Here is a 16358-nt window from a genome sequence, read left to right as displayed (position 1 = left end):
ATATCTTTGATCTGCTCTTTCGCCTTATCATGTAGCTGTGAAGAAGGAAGGAAAAGGACAGAAATGAAATGTGTTTTCAGGACCACTTTTGTCATGACTGTTGTCTGTGCTTCCATGCACATACATGGAAAGCATAGAGGGAGAAAGAGTAGCACCAAGACACTGTCATGAAACACAGCAAAGCACCACTGACAACAGAAATGTTCATGTTTAAGAAATGACACGAACAGCTTGAAATGGTAGAACTGGGGTTGAGATTGTTTTGCAAAGCAGCAGGCACAGGAAACAGCTGCTGTATACAGGCTGAAGTATCCTTAATAGTGTAAGACTTGAATCAGCTGAAGACGTGGGATCCTTCAGGTCAGTAGACACAATGACACTAAGAACAACATGACCACTCCTTTCCATATCTCACTCCCACAGCTCACCACTTTACATCCTCCATCATCCGAGTGCATACTGTTTACTGTTCACCAAAATAAAAGGATGGCCAGGATATTACTATGGTGTCTTGTTATAGCCCCTAGCTGGCCTGTTCATGGCTAACATGGAGCTAGTTTGGAGCTTATTCATTTCTTTTTGTATTTTTTTCCTTCAAAGTGTAGAAACATTAAAGTTCCAAAAGAGAAAATGAAAGACAAAACTTACTTTTTTCCCTCCCAAAAACCTTTCCAGGTGGAGCTCCGGGAGAAAACATGAATACTTGCTTTCATTTCAATGTGATTCATCCTAATAGACTGAACATCCTTAAAGGATGTATAAAAACTGCAAGTCTAAATTATATTTAGATGAGAAATTTTAATTAGTCATGTTGAATATATGAAGTCCATCCATCCATCCATCCATTCACTGCCGCTTATCCTTTTCAGGGTCGTGGGGGGCGCTGGAGCCTATCCCAGCTGTCATAGGGTGAGAGGTGGGGTACACCCTGGACAGGTCGCCAGTCTGTCGCAGGGCTAAGACACAGGGACAGACAACCATTCACGCTCACATTCACTCGCACATTCACACCTAGTGACAATTTGGATTTTCCAATTAACCTATCCCCTCAAGCTGCATGTCTTTGGACGGTGGGAGGAAGCCGGAGTACCCGGAGGGAACCCACGCAAACACGGGGAGAACATGCAAACTCCACACAGAAAGACCCCGGCCTGACGGTGGAATTGAACTCATCATCTTGTTGTGCGGCAACAGTGCTAACCACCGTGCCACCGTGCTGCCCACGAAGTCCTATATGAAGTCCTTATATGCAAAGTCAACAACCACTCTATTGCCATTCTTCAGTGCATCACTGACTATAGTAAGTGAGATCTTGAGTGTCCCTCAGTTACCCTTCACAGAGCCTACTGGCTCCTTTCCCTTCTTTGAATCTCCTCCTCCAGCTCCAGAATCACTGTCTCACTGCCGTGCATCAACCCCCAGAAAGCAAAAGCAAAAGGCCCAAACAGTATTCCAAAAAGGGTTCAGAGGGACCGTGCTTATGAACTCACACAAGTCTGAACAGATATTTTAACATCTCACTCTTTCAGACAGTGCCAGTGTGTCTGAAGGCATCAAGAGTGCAGCAGCAATGTCATGAAATGTATTAAGGGGCTAGTTATGACCCACTACATACACTAACATGGACCGATGTGCCATAAAAATAGTCACTGTGCACTGGATGCAGAGTGGTCAGTATTGACGATCTGCTCTCACAAAGATGGGCAGCTCCTGTGTCAGGCTGCTCCTCCTAGACTTTAACTCTACCTTTAATACTATTATCAACTATTGTTGCTGATACTGTCACGGGTTGCCGGGGCAAGCAGTGTGAGAATTATTTAGGACCCAAAATGCGGCAGCTCTGGTGCAAGTGAGTTGATTTAACCAAAAGTGGATACAACAGGGATGGCGAGGGTGAACATGAAACTAAGAGAACCTAAACTGGGAAAAACTAACAGAAACTACCCAGAAACAGATATGCAGGGAGGTACGGGGAAATACACAGAAAGACGGACGGAGAGACGCAGACGAACCAGCAACGAGGACGAGGTAACACACACTATAAAAACACACATCAGGAATCAAGGGATGGGAAACAGGAGGGGAACACACCTGGAAGACATCACAGCTGACGAGGCAGAGGAAACGTAAACAGAACGCACTGACATCAGACAGAGACCTTCAAAGTAAAACAGGAAACACATACACGTAATGACACAGACTCAGAAACGCAAACAAAACACAGAGACCTTACTACACCAAAGGGGACACACAGGAAGGGATAACACCAACAGAGGGAACACAACTAAACCCTGGGAAACCAAAACACAACAGTCATAATACAGTGAACTATCAAAAATAAAAGTACAACAACCAAAAACACTGGGTCACCGACCCAGGACCATGACAGATACCTTCCCTCTGCAACTGGGTCCTGGACCTTTTTGACACACCACTAAATCACAACAACAGTCACATTAATGAACGACCGTGCAACAATACGAAGAAAACTCAAACAATCAGACGACCCCCTATGAAAAAACACTTGATGACAGTGGAAAGAAAAGACTCCTTTTTCACCAGAAGTAACAAGTGGAGGCCGTCTGCCACGACCAGCAGGACATTAGGACAAAAGCATACTGTGGCAGAGATCCAGAGATAAATAATAACTAACGACTAAGTGCAGAGTGGTGTATAAACAAATACAGAGTGCCATTATAAAGTACTCTGGTATTGTACTATGGTACTATAAGACAGGTCCTGATTCTTCCAGACTTTGCATGTGAGGACAAGGACTTTAAATTTGATTCTGGATTTAGGAAGGAATCACATTTTGGATCAACTGAAGGCTTTTCAGGCAGATCTTAGGACATTTTGATAACACTATATTACAGTAGTCCAGCCTGGAAGTAATAAATGTCCTGTCTCACTCTGAAACAGGACATTTATGATTTTAGAGATATTGAACAAATGTAGTCCTACATATTTATCTAATATTCACACTGAAAGACAAAGGAAGCAAAACTAAATGTAAGACATGGAGACAAGAATTTGACATAATAACTAACACTGAGAGAGCACACGAACACCGAGGGAAGAATCTATCAGGAACATACTGACTACAGTACTTTTCATGTACATTGTAACAGAGAAGATGAAAGCTGATGGTGACAGTAAGCAACACATTCAAAAGATCTCTGATTTCTGCAGTGAGACTTGGAACCTGCTATACAAAATGTAAACTGAGCAAATTCACCTTTTCACTTTAAATATTCCTTGACCCCAGAATTCATATCATGATTCTGCTTAGAGAAACAGCAACCGTCTGTGTGAGAACGTGGAACACTTGAATAGATAAATCTAGGGCTGCTCAATTAATCGAATTTTAATCTAGATTACGATCTGGGCTTTCAACGATCATTAAAAATGACTGAGCCGATTATTAGCACCTCCCTCGTGCTTTACTCTTGCGCTGCTCCGTATGGCAAATCGAGCGCACCTCTCTGCGTTTCGAACACGCGTCACAACAATTAAGAGGACCCGAGGGAAGCTCGGAAAGCTCGGAAAGCTAAGCAGAAGTTATTTGTAGAGGAGAGTGGTGATGGTAAATTCGATTCTTTTTACTGAATCGAGTTTTAATGAGTCACTCACCAAAGTGAATTGGGTTTCTTGAGTCATTTGAGTCACTGAGTCAGTTGACCAGAGAGTGCAAAAGTGTATATTTTCACTCAAACTTAATTTGTTTCTCTTTTAATGTAAATCCTACTGCTAAGATGAATGATTGTAAAAGAAAACAACTATTTTTTTAGAGCAAAAAAGAGCAAAAAAAAAATTCTAAAGGGAACATTTATTTATTTTTATTTTATTTTATTGGTATTTTCCTTAAATGTGTCAAATATATCTCATCTAAATGTCCACTGAGCTGTGAGCCAGGGGGCGGCAAAGCGCCTTAACATTGGTTGCCAACCAAGAAGAAGAAGAACCTGTGAGCCAGGAGGGAGGGAGTGAGTGAGTGAGTGAGTGATTCGTAACAGGAAGGGAGAGGGTGAGTGAGTCAGTGATTCGTTCAACTCGTTTGAGCTGTGAGCCAGGAGGGAGGGGGTGAGTGAGTGAGTGATTCGCCTTACGCTATGATTCAGCACAGCAAGGGAGGGGGTGGGTAACTCAAATGTGCTGTTAGCATGCTAGCTGCGCGATGCTACTGTGAACTGAGGAGCTACTGTCTTGATGTGAGCTTCTACTCAGGGTTTTTTCTTCCAGTTCAGAGCAGAAATGTTTTTGTTAAGAAACTGGCTGTTGTTTTTTCCCCCACAATTTTAATTATAAGCTAGATATATTTCTACTAATGGAATTAGCTTGCTAACAGCAACAGGGATGAGTCTGCCATCTATAATCCAGTTTTGAGATCCCCTCCCAGACGCCTTAACGCCCACTCACACCCTGGGCCATCTGACCTCAGGAAATCACATGATAGGGTGGGGCCAGGTTTCACAATGAGCTCACCTTAAACCCTGGCTGATTGTGACCTACACCTGTTTTCACACCTTGGCTCATGTGATTAGGTAGAGGATCATCAGGGGGTCCTTTTGTCCCTTTTGGGGGGAAACTCCCACAGGGCTTAAATCTGGGACTCCACCATTTGACCTTAGAACTGAAGAAGCTTCTCGGATGAGAGGTGAAACATCTTCAAGCAACCTAAAGAAGTCCAGACGCTTTTCTTTCCAAGCTCCTTAGACTATGATGACCTGGATGATGGAGAACCTTCACAGACAAACTTTTCTTTTGTTTCTCTGAAGTAGTTATATGTGAAGTAATATAAAATGATGCTGGGTTTATTTTAATGGTGCAATCCTGTAATTTCACAGCTATTTAACTTTTATTGTTCACACTAAATAAATTTGTGGATACATTGCGCATTCTATTTTTATTATTTTTTGCTATTTTACCAGTTATGGTAATATAAAACAGCATCTGGGAAATTACCATAATCATAGCTTTTGAAAGTTTAATACCCAAAGATGAACCCATAAAAATCATATATACTGTTTTTACCCATTTTCGTGGTCAAAACTTCCATAATTACAGAAAATATCTGTTAATTAATGAACAACTTTATTTCTTTTACTGTCATTTTGTATTTTTTTATGTTGTATTCTATTATTTTACATTGTTATTATATTTTTATTGTTTTATTGAGAAACAATTGATGATTTCTATTAAAAACACTACATAAATGAATTTTACTTACATTTGTAATTTCATAACTAAACACAGTATCAATTAAATTTAAAAACTCTTAAAATTTAAATAGTATTTCAAGTATATATTTTTTTTTTAATGAAATGTCCCCGTGACAGATGGTTGGTTGTTAGCTAGAACAAATGCAATACGAACTGACACTGTTGAAGGAATGCCTCCCCTGCGACAGTATTTCATGACCTGGCCTTTGCTGCCTATAAATGGATCTCCCCTGGGAAGAGTAGGGTAGATAGCCAGGGAGTTGAATGTGTCACTTATTCCCCCCTAAGCCCCAGTTAGTTATTAATAAACATCTTTTGGCTGACATTGTCTGAAGGATTAGAGTAAGAGACCGAGTCTGCAGCAAGGCAGACAATTCCCACATTATGTCATATCTATAAACTCTGGGAACATCGGTTCAGTTAAAAATGTTATATCATGCCAAATCACAACAATAGTCTTTGTATTGTAGAGAGGGTGTCTGTCTCCTGAATCCAAACTGGAAACTGGTTCCACAGAAGAGTTGTCTTCCTCCCAGTCTACTTTGTAGTGGATAAGCCTGCAGTCTGAGAGGAAAGTTCTCTGTTGAGATATCATACTTGTACTGTATATGAGAAGAAGAATTTGAAATTCAATTCTAGATATAATACAGAACAAGTGAAGAGTAGCTAATATTTAAAATAATACAATCCCAAATCAGAAAAAAATTGAGACACTTAGATAAAAAGTCAGGGCAGGGGCATATTTATCACTGTAGAGCACCCCATCTTCCTGTGACAGTGGCCAATAATGTCTAGGAACTGTAAAGACCAGTTGCCAGTTCCCAAACGGATTTGGAAAAATTGTTTGCAGCCCATGTTTCAGCAAAACCTGTGGTGGATGTTCTGGAGATTTATCCTGTTTGCCCCTAACGAAATATTGGAATTGGGTCATTTAATCTGCTGATCTCAATCAGACAGGTATGGAGTTTACAGTGTTCACATCTTGAACTTCCATGTCCAGTTAAGGCTGCTTCTTTGTCCACTGCAGTTCATCTTTGTATGACAGGCACAAACCAGGAACAAACCAGGAACACTCATCTTGGAGCTTTCGAACTGGTCAAACTGATTTCAGAGAAAACTCACCAATGATCTCAAAGGCTCAAAGACAAGTTAGCAGATTCAAGTTAGCCGTTTGTAATGACTCACCATTTTGAAATGTTTGAAAAAAAAGAACAAGGAGTAGAATATTCCAACTTGATCTGGGTGGATGAAGGGGGTCTAAGAGACGGCCTAGACGGGAACTGGAAAGGGGCAAAAGAACAACAATAGACAGAACAAAGTTCCAAAGAAAAAAAGGCAGCTCTGGGGTCTTCCTGGCCACCGAGCAAGACCTTGATAGAGTGTCCAGCAGCAGACGTGAAACTACTCTGGGGGATCATGGGTGGCTAAATGACAGAGATGAAGGAATTCTGCAGGGTGGCTAGGAGGCCAACAGCGGACACAAAAACACTCTGGGTACCAGCCAGGAGCCCAACCAGAAGGCCAGTAGTGGACACGGAGCAATTCTGAGGATCAACATCAGGGAAGGAGACATGTCCCATCATGACCGTCAGTTGCTGAAGAGATGGGGCTCTCCATGATACAAAAGAGGAAGCCAGCAGCAGAGACTGAGACCCTCAGAACCAGGACACATAGAACTCCTGGATTTTGGCTCACACCCAGATAGCAAGACGACATTGAATCTATGTTGATTTTTCATCCGAACCGTCGTATATGGTTGGGGTTGAAATGCCAATGTTGTAACAACATTGAAATACTGTGGTAAACCGACGGTCTTACTATAGAGACGTTGTAACGATGTTGATTCACCATTGTTTTTTTGTCATTGATATTTGATCTATTTATAGTCGACCAGGTGACAACAACAACGTCGAGAAAACGTCTATTTATAGTTGACGATCATTCGGCTCCGGTCACCATCAAAAACCATCGATTTGTAGTTGAGCATTAAATTGCATTGCAACTGATCAGGTATAAAGTACCAGAGAAAGTAGATTTATTGTTCATTTGTTATCAATGACTTGGTCTAGTTCACCAGCTTTAAAAAATCGTGTCTACGTGCAATTTATGTATAGTTGACCGGGAAATTAAAGCAGCGATCACTTGGACTATTCCGCAGCACCCCTCTCACATTGGTACATCCCCCCAGGTATTCATTGTCTTCTACAGTAGAGCGGGACATTTGATTTACTCTCAGCGGAATTGACCGGAGGAGGCATCAGGTCATGCACTGCACTGGCCTGCACCACGATTAGTATAAGGTAAGAATGAATGATTTTTTTTTCCTACTCGTTATTTCCATGTTTGCATTTGAATAACAGTAAAAAACTCGTTAATGTTGTACATTAACGAGTTTTTTACTGTTATTTACGTTGCTCCCACAAAATGTGGGAGCCCGAAATTGTGTCTACTTCTTACAATCCGGCAACAAATAAATTGCACTGCGAACAAAGTATATCAACAAAGAAAACATTTTTGTTTCATAATTTCTTCGTTATATTCCCTTACAAAGCTAGCTTTAACGCTTCGAGGTTTCCTTTGTTCTTGCCGTCGCCTCGGCGGCGCTTGACCCAGACTTTCGCTCTGTAGTTGCTTAGTACTACAAAAAATTCTAAATCTGTGATATATGATTGATAAACGTAAAGTTAACTGTATAAACGTGTTCAATGACTTTGTTACTTTTGATGATTGGAGAGCACTCGCTTCAATTCGCACACGAAAACTTTAGACTCAGTTTGAATGCTCACGCAGCATGCCCACGTGACTGTACGTTGCACGCTGACCTAACTTTACGTTGCACGCGTACATGACTTTCCGTTTGTGCCTTGAATAATGAATAAGGCTACGTCCACACGTACCAGCGTATTTTTGAAAACGCTGATTTTTCTATGCGTTTGCACCTTTTGTCCACACGTAATGTATGTCTGGCCGTACATTGTGTTTGTATTTCCAGGCACATTTCACGAAGCAGAACGCAGTCGTCAGAGATATCCACGTGAACGCTGTGATACGTCTGACCTTCAGTCCGAAGAAGAAACACAGACCAGTCTTAAAAGAAAGCACAAGTAAAACCTTTTTATTCACAAACATATCTTTGATTGTTAAGAATTTATGATCTTGTCTTTTATACATATCTGTGGTGCTTGCATACTGCAATATCACCACATAATATAGTCCAAAAAGTGGAAGTTTGTAAACTTTTTAAAAATGCAAAGCCGTGTACACTTGTGCACTTCAAAAATTCATTGTGTACTGTACCTTCTTGCACGTCTCTGTTTCCTGTGTGTGTTGTTAGAAATCAAACTAACTTTAGGAAACAATATGCCAAAAGCATATTTACAATTACTTAAGACCGTTTTTAATTTCTTTTCTTTAGACCAAATCCCCTGTACACATATACGGACTCAGAGGATGAGCAACCTACAAAAAAACTGTTTCCCCAGGCCCCTCGAGTGAAAATACCAGGTAATAAAATACTGTCTAGTGTCTGTGTACATATCTGTGTCTGACACGAGGAAACTTTTTGACAAGTTGTCTGTATTCTTAAATACTTAAAAAATTATCTTTTTCTAAACAGCCCTCATCACTCCACAGTCTGCCCCCCAGACCACTGATAGCAACCATCATAATGCCCCACCCAGCTTCCGGCACCTTTCGCCACTCCGGCACAAACCGACACAGCTTTGCGATCTCGCCAGCATGCAGAGTCTGATGTCTTCCCTATAGATGGTATGCTTTTAAAAAAAGCTTTAAAGCTGCATCACAATGTCATTGTACTCTTATCTAAAAAAAAAAACAATTTATACTCCTGAATGTCATCTTGTTGTGATTTTTTTTTCCTGTAGATTCCAGAGACTCTGTGAGGCCACTATTACAAGGCAAGTTTGAAAATCTTGGAATTTCACAGTTTACATGGTATAACAAATATATGTGACAGGCAAAAACTAGTAAACACTTTTAGCAGTTACACGAACTAACAAATGAATATCCAACAAAAGGGAATAGAAATACATTGTACTGCCAATACTTTGGTTTATTCTTTGTATGACTTGAAAATCAGGCTTTAGGGAAAACTAAATGACATGTTTCTATCATCAATTACATGAAGTAAACACACAAGCACTTGCATACACATTTAAGACATGAGACACACTAATTCCATCTCATAAAATGTGTCTATAGGTGAGGCGCTTTGCGTTGATTGGTGCTGCTGGACCACACTGGAGGTGCGAGTCCGCCGTGTAATGGTTTATGCCATTACAAAGGAGCTGGCCTCTGTGCTCAACTGGGCAGGGAAAAAAAACCAAGGACCAGACAAAGCAAAAAAGGGCATTTAAAGAGACAGCGCTGTGCAGATGCATATTTGGTAAGTTTTAACATTTATTGTAGTTTTATGAACCTAAAGTGAACAATAAAGGGATCAATTGATGTGCTGGGTGTGTTTCACATTTCCTATGTCTGTTTTTTGCTATATTACTTTGTCTTTTTTAATAACAAGACTTTCATGTCCGGTTAATCTGGAGATGGAGTCTTTGGTCTTCGGCTTGTTTTGTCCTCGGGTTGTACACTTTGTACAGCCCGAGGACCCCATGTTTTCTTTTTTTTTTTTAAAGGATACACGGCACACCATGCTAAGACATATCACATTTTCAGCTTATAGCTCTTTGGGTATCAAATGCGGCAGTTTGCTGATTTCCGCCTGGTGACTTTCATGTTTATCAGCCTAGGAGTTTACATACTTTCTCCCTGCTGAAGACAATTAACAAGAGCTTATTCATGTGCTCTAATTCCCTTTTTTTGTCTTTGTTTTTTTTGTGTGTGTGTCTATTTTTGTCCTAGATGGCCTGGCGCAGCAGGTAGGGGCGAACTCTATGTCTGAGTTGGTCTTTGCTCAAGCAGTCCAGAAATGGCTCAGATATGCTCCAGATCGTACGGGTGGCGCGCAGGACGCACATCATCCATCCCCATCCCGGAGTAAATAATAAAAAGTGACATGAAACATAGAAATGTAAATAGGAAACTTTGTCTTTTAATAAAGTATTTTGCAAATGATACATGTCTATTGACCTTTTTTGTTTTTTTGTTTTTTTTCATTAAAAAGCAACTGTACGAAAGAGGTGGAAAATCAATACCATAGCTCAACAGTGTTTCAATATCAGAATCTGACATTGTTTCAATGTCAACAGTGTTAGAAAATATAACGTCGAATCAATGTCAGGTTTCAACATTGATTCAACATCAAAACCTGACGTTGTTTCAACATTAAAAATGGGTGCAAGAGTGACGTTGGGTCAACGTCACACTTCAACGTTGATTCAATGACGTCACCTGATATTGACTCAACATTGTTTCAATGTTTCCTTGCTATCTGGGCACTCAGGTGGAGCAGGGCCCACTGGCTCGAGATGCTGGATGTTCCTTATTTTTTGAAGATACTAGAGGCTTGAGATTCCTTAGATTCTCTGGGGACTCTTGAGGCTCAGGATTCCCTGGAAGCTTGATCTGTGCAGGACTCCCAGTCCTAGATGAGTCAGGCTGTTGAGTAGGGTGCATAGTCCTCTCAGAAGGATGCTCAGCAGGGTCTAGCAGATTGTGTTGGCCTGCCTGGAACTGTGCAGGGTTCACAGCCACTCCTCTGGCAACTCAGGCTGCTTCGCATGATACGCAGACCTTCTTGGAAGCTGAAGCTGTGGCTGGAGCCTGGCCACCATCACCCTAGGAAAGGGGTTTGGTGAGAACTGTGCTGAGCCTGGAGTAAGGATGGGTACACAGTCTCCGGGGAGGCCCCGGGTGGAGCAATAGCCTCTGAGGATGCAGGCTGTGAAATGTAAGCAGTCTCTGGAGCACCATATGTAGTTTCTGACAAGGTAACACAGTGAGTGATCTCTGAGACAGGACTACATTCAACAGTCTAGGCAGTCTCTGAGTGAGCTGGCTGATCAACACAACCCATTGTCTCTGAGTTCATATTGTCAGGCCCAACAGACATACTATTGTTATTCACCAGCACAAAAAGACAATCAGTCTTGTTATGCACAGGTTCCAGACCTGCATAGGTTCTAAACCACAACACGTAACTTTATTAATCACAGTTCATTCTCTGACACAGCAACAGAAACCACAGTCTTTCTCCCAAATATTGAACACACAGACTCATTAAACTTAGTCCTGTTATCAGTGGACTCAAAAACAGAATACGCACTTATACTTTCTCCCACAGAAAACTCATTCCCTTCATCACTCCGATCAGAAACAAAATGCTCATTTCACTAACATTATATGAAAGTTCAAGAAATGGAGAAACAATCAAGTTACCAGACCCAGGAGTAGTCCACAGAAGCCACGGAATATTTAGTCTCTTCTTCAGGACCAGGAAATTCAATCAATTTATTTGCAGATTCATAAATTGGAATCTCTGCCATCAATTTCTCTTTACTCACAGAAGCAGGGGCACCACCAAGCAGATCCAGGGGGGCACTGGCCACCCCCCAAAATTTGCTGCCCCTGAGGTGCCCCTGCACAGAAGACGAGACACCAGGAGACACCAACAGAGAAATGGATGGGCTGGGCATCAGGAAATACGAGCAGGTCAAGAAATTAAAATAAAGCAACTTGGGACTAAGAATAAGACCAAAGCCACTAAAAATACATGAAGCAACTATAAACATTACACACACCAACAATCAACAGGCTTGAAAGTCTAAAAAACTGAAACTGCTGGGCACACTGACCCAGAAACACGATAGAGATAGAATAAGACACAATAAAATAAAATAAATGATAATAAATCAATAAAATTCTCAACAGAAAACTAATTTAAACAAAATGCCTGATCAACATGCAGTGTTGTGGAAAAGTGTTTGCCATCTTCCTAAATTCCTTTTTTAATGTTTCAGATCATCAAACAAATTGAAATATTAGACAAAGATAACACAAGAAAACACACAATGCAGTTTATAAATGAAGGTGTTTAATATCAAGGGTAAAAAAAATTCAAACCCGCATGGTCCTGTGTGAAAAAGTGATTTTATAACATAAATTAACAGTGGTGAATGACATCTTTGGAAACTTGAGTTCAGTTTCTCTAGCCACACACAGGCCTGATTGCCGCCACACCTGTTCTCAGTCAAGTAATGACTTAAATAGGGGATGCAGCGGAGGAGAGTAGACATGTATTCGTGAGCTCTCGGCGGTAGGCCCAGGAATCTATCTTTATCCTGACTTGCCCTCATATAATTCTGGACTATAGCAAGAGGCAAAGTTACTAAGGAAACTTCTGTATGGCAAGTTATAATTTTCGACACTCAAAACGAAAGAAAACGGGTAAAACTTCAGGGCACCTGCACGCAGTAGCAACAAGAAATATGGCGGATGGGGAGGAGGAATTGCCAATTAGCAAACTTCTCAACGCTATCAAGGAAACTAAAGAGGACCTCACAAACCACATTGACAAAAAAACGTCCGACATACAAACAACCCTGACGAAAATTGAATCCTCTCTTAATGCGCTTTCGGAGCAGGATGAGGAGATGGAGGCGCGAGTGAGCGGATTTACATTAAAAGAGAAATTTTTGCACTCTCTGGTCAACTGACTCAGTTACTCAAATGACTCAAGAAACCCGATTCACTTTGGTGAGTGACTCATTAAAACTCGATTCAGTAAAAAGAATCGAATTTACCATCACTAAAGAGGAGGGCCTTCAAATCCAGAGACAAGGAGGAGTTGAAAAGGGTGCAGAGAAAGCTGAGGGGACTGATAAGGAATGGGAAGGACAGCTACAGGCAGAAGATGGAGAACCAGCTTCAGCAAAACAACGTTGGTGAAGTCTGGAGAGGCCTCAGAACCATCTCGGGACATAAACATCAGAACTCTCTGCCTGGGAGGGATGTGAGGTGGGCAAATGAACTGAATCATTTCTTTAATAGGTTTGATTCAGCCATGAGGCAGTCTCCAACATCGGCTGCAGACTCACCAACCCCCACTGCTGCTGTTCCACCTCTGACACCTCAGACACTTCACACCTCCTCTATTCACCCTGCTCACTCCTCCCCACCCCCAACAACAGCATCCAATACACACTCAACACAAGGCTCCAGCCTGTCTCTCTCAACCACCCAGGTTAGGAGGGAACTGAGGAGGATTAAAGCCAAGAAGGCAGCGGGCCCAGATGGCATCAGCTCGAGGGTCGTCAGGTCCTGCGTGGACCAACTGTGTGGGGTGATGGAGCACCTCTTCAACCTGAGCCTGAGGCTGGGGAGAGTCCCACAGCTCTGGAAAACCTCCTGTGTTGTACCAGTGCCAAAGACTTCACGCCCCAAGGACCTCAACAGCTACAGGCCGGTGGCCCTGACATCCCACCTGATGAAGACCCTGGAGCGGGTGGTCCTGGCTCAGCTTCGGCACCTGGTGAGCTCATCACTGGACCCACTTCAGTTTGCCTACCAACCTGGCATTGGAGCGGATGATGCCATCATTCACCTCCTACATCGTTCCCTCGCTCACCTGGAGACCGCTGGGAGCACTGTGAGAATCATGTTCTTTGATTTCTCCAGTGCCTTCAACACTATTCTTCCCTCGGTTCTGAAGGACAAGCTGGAGAACTCTGGAGTGGACCATCACCTCACAGCATGGATACTGGACTACCTCACCGACCGACCACAGTATGTGAGGACTCAGGGCTGTGTGTCGGACAGGGTCGTCTGCAGTACGGGGGCCCCACAGGGAACGGTTCTGGCTCCATTCCTCTTCACCATCTACACTGCAGACTTGTCCCACAACTCCACCCAGTGCTTCCTGCAGAAGTTCTCTGATGACTCTGCAATAGTCGGCCTCATCACTGATGGGGACGACAGGGAGTACAGAGCACTGACTCAGGACTTTGTGGACTGGTGCCAGCTGAGCTACCTCCAGATCAATGCCAGTAAAACCAAGGAGCTGGTGGTAGACTTCCGCAGGCACAAACATCCTCCACTGCAACCACTGAACATCCAAGGTATGGACATTGAGGCTGTGGACAGCTACAGGTACCTTGGTGTTCATCTGAACAACAAACTGGACTGGACTCATAACTCAGACACCCTGTACAGGAAAGGGCAGAGCAGGCTGTACCTGCTGCGGAGACTCAGGTCGTTTGGAGTGGAGGGCCCACTCCTGAAGACCTTCTATGACTCTGTGGTGGCCTCAGCCATCTTTTACGATGTGGTCTGCTGGGGCAGCAGCATCTCTGCTGGGGACAGGAAGAGACTGAACAGGCTGATCCGAAGGGCCAGCTCTGTTCTGGGATGCCCTCTGGACCCAGTGGAGGTGGTGAGTGACAGGAGAATGGCGGCTAAGCTGTCACCCCTGTTGGACAACATCTCCCACCCCATGCATGAGACTGTGACAGCACTGAGCAGCTCCTTCAGTGGGAGACTGCGGCACCCACGATGTGGGACGGAGAGATTTCGCAGGTCTTTCCTCCCCACTGCTGTCAGACTCCACAATAAAGACTTTTGCAGCTGATCAAACACACAAACCCACACATGTGCAATAAGACTGCTATATGTGCAATTCTTCTTCTGACGAAGTTGTATTTTTATATTTTCCTACTCAGTTGTATATAGTATTTGTATTTCCATTTTATTCTATTGTATATATTATTCTATTCTATTTTATTCTATTGTATATGGTATTTTATTTTATTGTATTTTTATTGCTTTCCAGTGTTTTCTAATTTCTGCTACATAACTTTGCACTTTGCTGTAACAAAACAAATTTCCCACCTGTGGGACTAATAAAGGTCATCTTATCTTATCTTATCTTAGAAACTCTCCATCCTCATGTATTCAGACTAATTGGAGATATGACTTAATAATCCGGTATTTGATAACTAATAGAAATAATTGGTCGTTAGTCAGTTAGATAATGTGTACGAACTCATAAAAGTACAGATCTTGTGTGTATTTATGACCATGACAACCAGTTTATTTGTCTCTTATACAGTTATGTTCTATATCTGACTGTAAAATTCAGTACTTTGCTGTAAATATTTTACCGAGAGTGGCTAAAGTTTCAATCTTAACAGCTGCCTGGGCCACCACTATTGTTTAGCTGAGTTACCTACCTAATGTGACTTTGCTACAGGGGTTTTATAAGGAAGGTTTTTACTTTAACGTTTTGGGGTTATGTATGGTCTCTTACCAAAAATTTTACTCACGCTTACACAACTGTTAAGACAGCAGCCTGGTCTAGGCTGTATCTTACTATTATACCCATGTACCGAGCTTCACCACATCAAAACTCAGGAAAGCAGGAATGTGTTCAGAAATCCCCAGTGTTGAATACCATGACACTTACCTGTCCGAGATATTCATATAAAAAACTTAAATTATGGTTCATCTAACTTGTATATCTTGGAATATTAAAGGGATCAATTCACCCATTAAGAGGAAAAAAATGCTGACATACTTAAAGAGGCAGAGTGTAGATGTTGCTTTTATCCAGGAGAGTCACCTCACAGATGCTGAACATTTAAAATTATGAAAAGATTGGGTGGGCAATGTTTTCTACTCATCATATACTTCCAAAGCAAGAGGCGTTACCCTGCTTATTAATAAACATCTGAACTTTCAACTAAACTCAGTCGAAAAGGACAAAAATGGCAGATTCTTACTTGTAGATTGTGAAATAAATAGAAATAAGATAACTCCGGTAAATATATAAGGGCCCAACTACGATGACCCCTTATTTTTTAACAACGTAATAATGAAACTGGCTACAATTGAGGGCCAGTATATTGTGGGTGGAGACTTTAATTTGGTCCTAAATCCTTCTCTGGATCGGTCCTCACCCAAAACATCTTTACTATCCAAGGCAGCAATAGCACTGAACCAAGGTATGAAGGATATAGGCATAATTGATGTGTGGCGAAACCTTCATCCAGGCCAGAGGGACTTCTCCTTTTTTTCACCAGTACATAACACACACTCTAGAATTGATATGTTTCTTGTGCCACAAAATATGACGGCAACAGTGATAGATTGCTCCTACTTAGCAGCTACTTTTTCGGACCATAATCCCATCAAACTCTCCTGGGCTACCAACATCTCACAACCTACAAC

This window comes from Oreochromis niloticus, linkage group LG22 (assembly GCF_001858045.2).
Source record: "Oreochromis niloticus isolate F11D_XX linkage group LG22, O_niloticus_UMD_NMBU, whole genome shotgun sequence".
NCBI lineage: Eukaryota > Metazoa > Chordata > Actinopteri > Cichliformes > Cichlidae > Oreochromis > Oreochromis niloticus.
The sequence above is the reverse complement of the archived record's forward strand: the minus strand, read 5'-3'. Positions refer to the sequence as shown.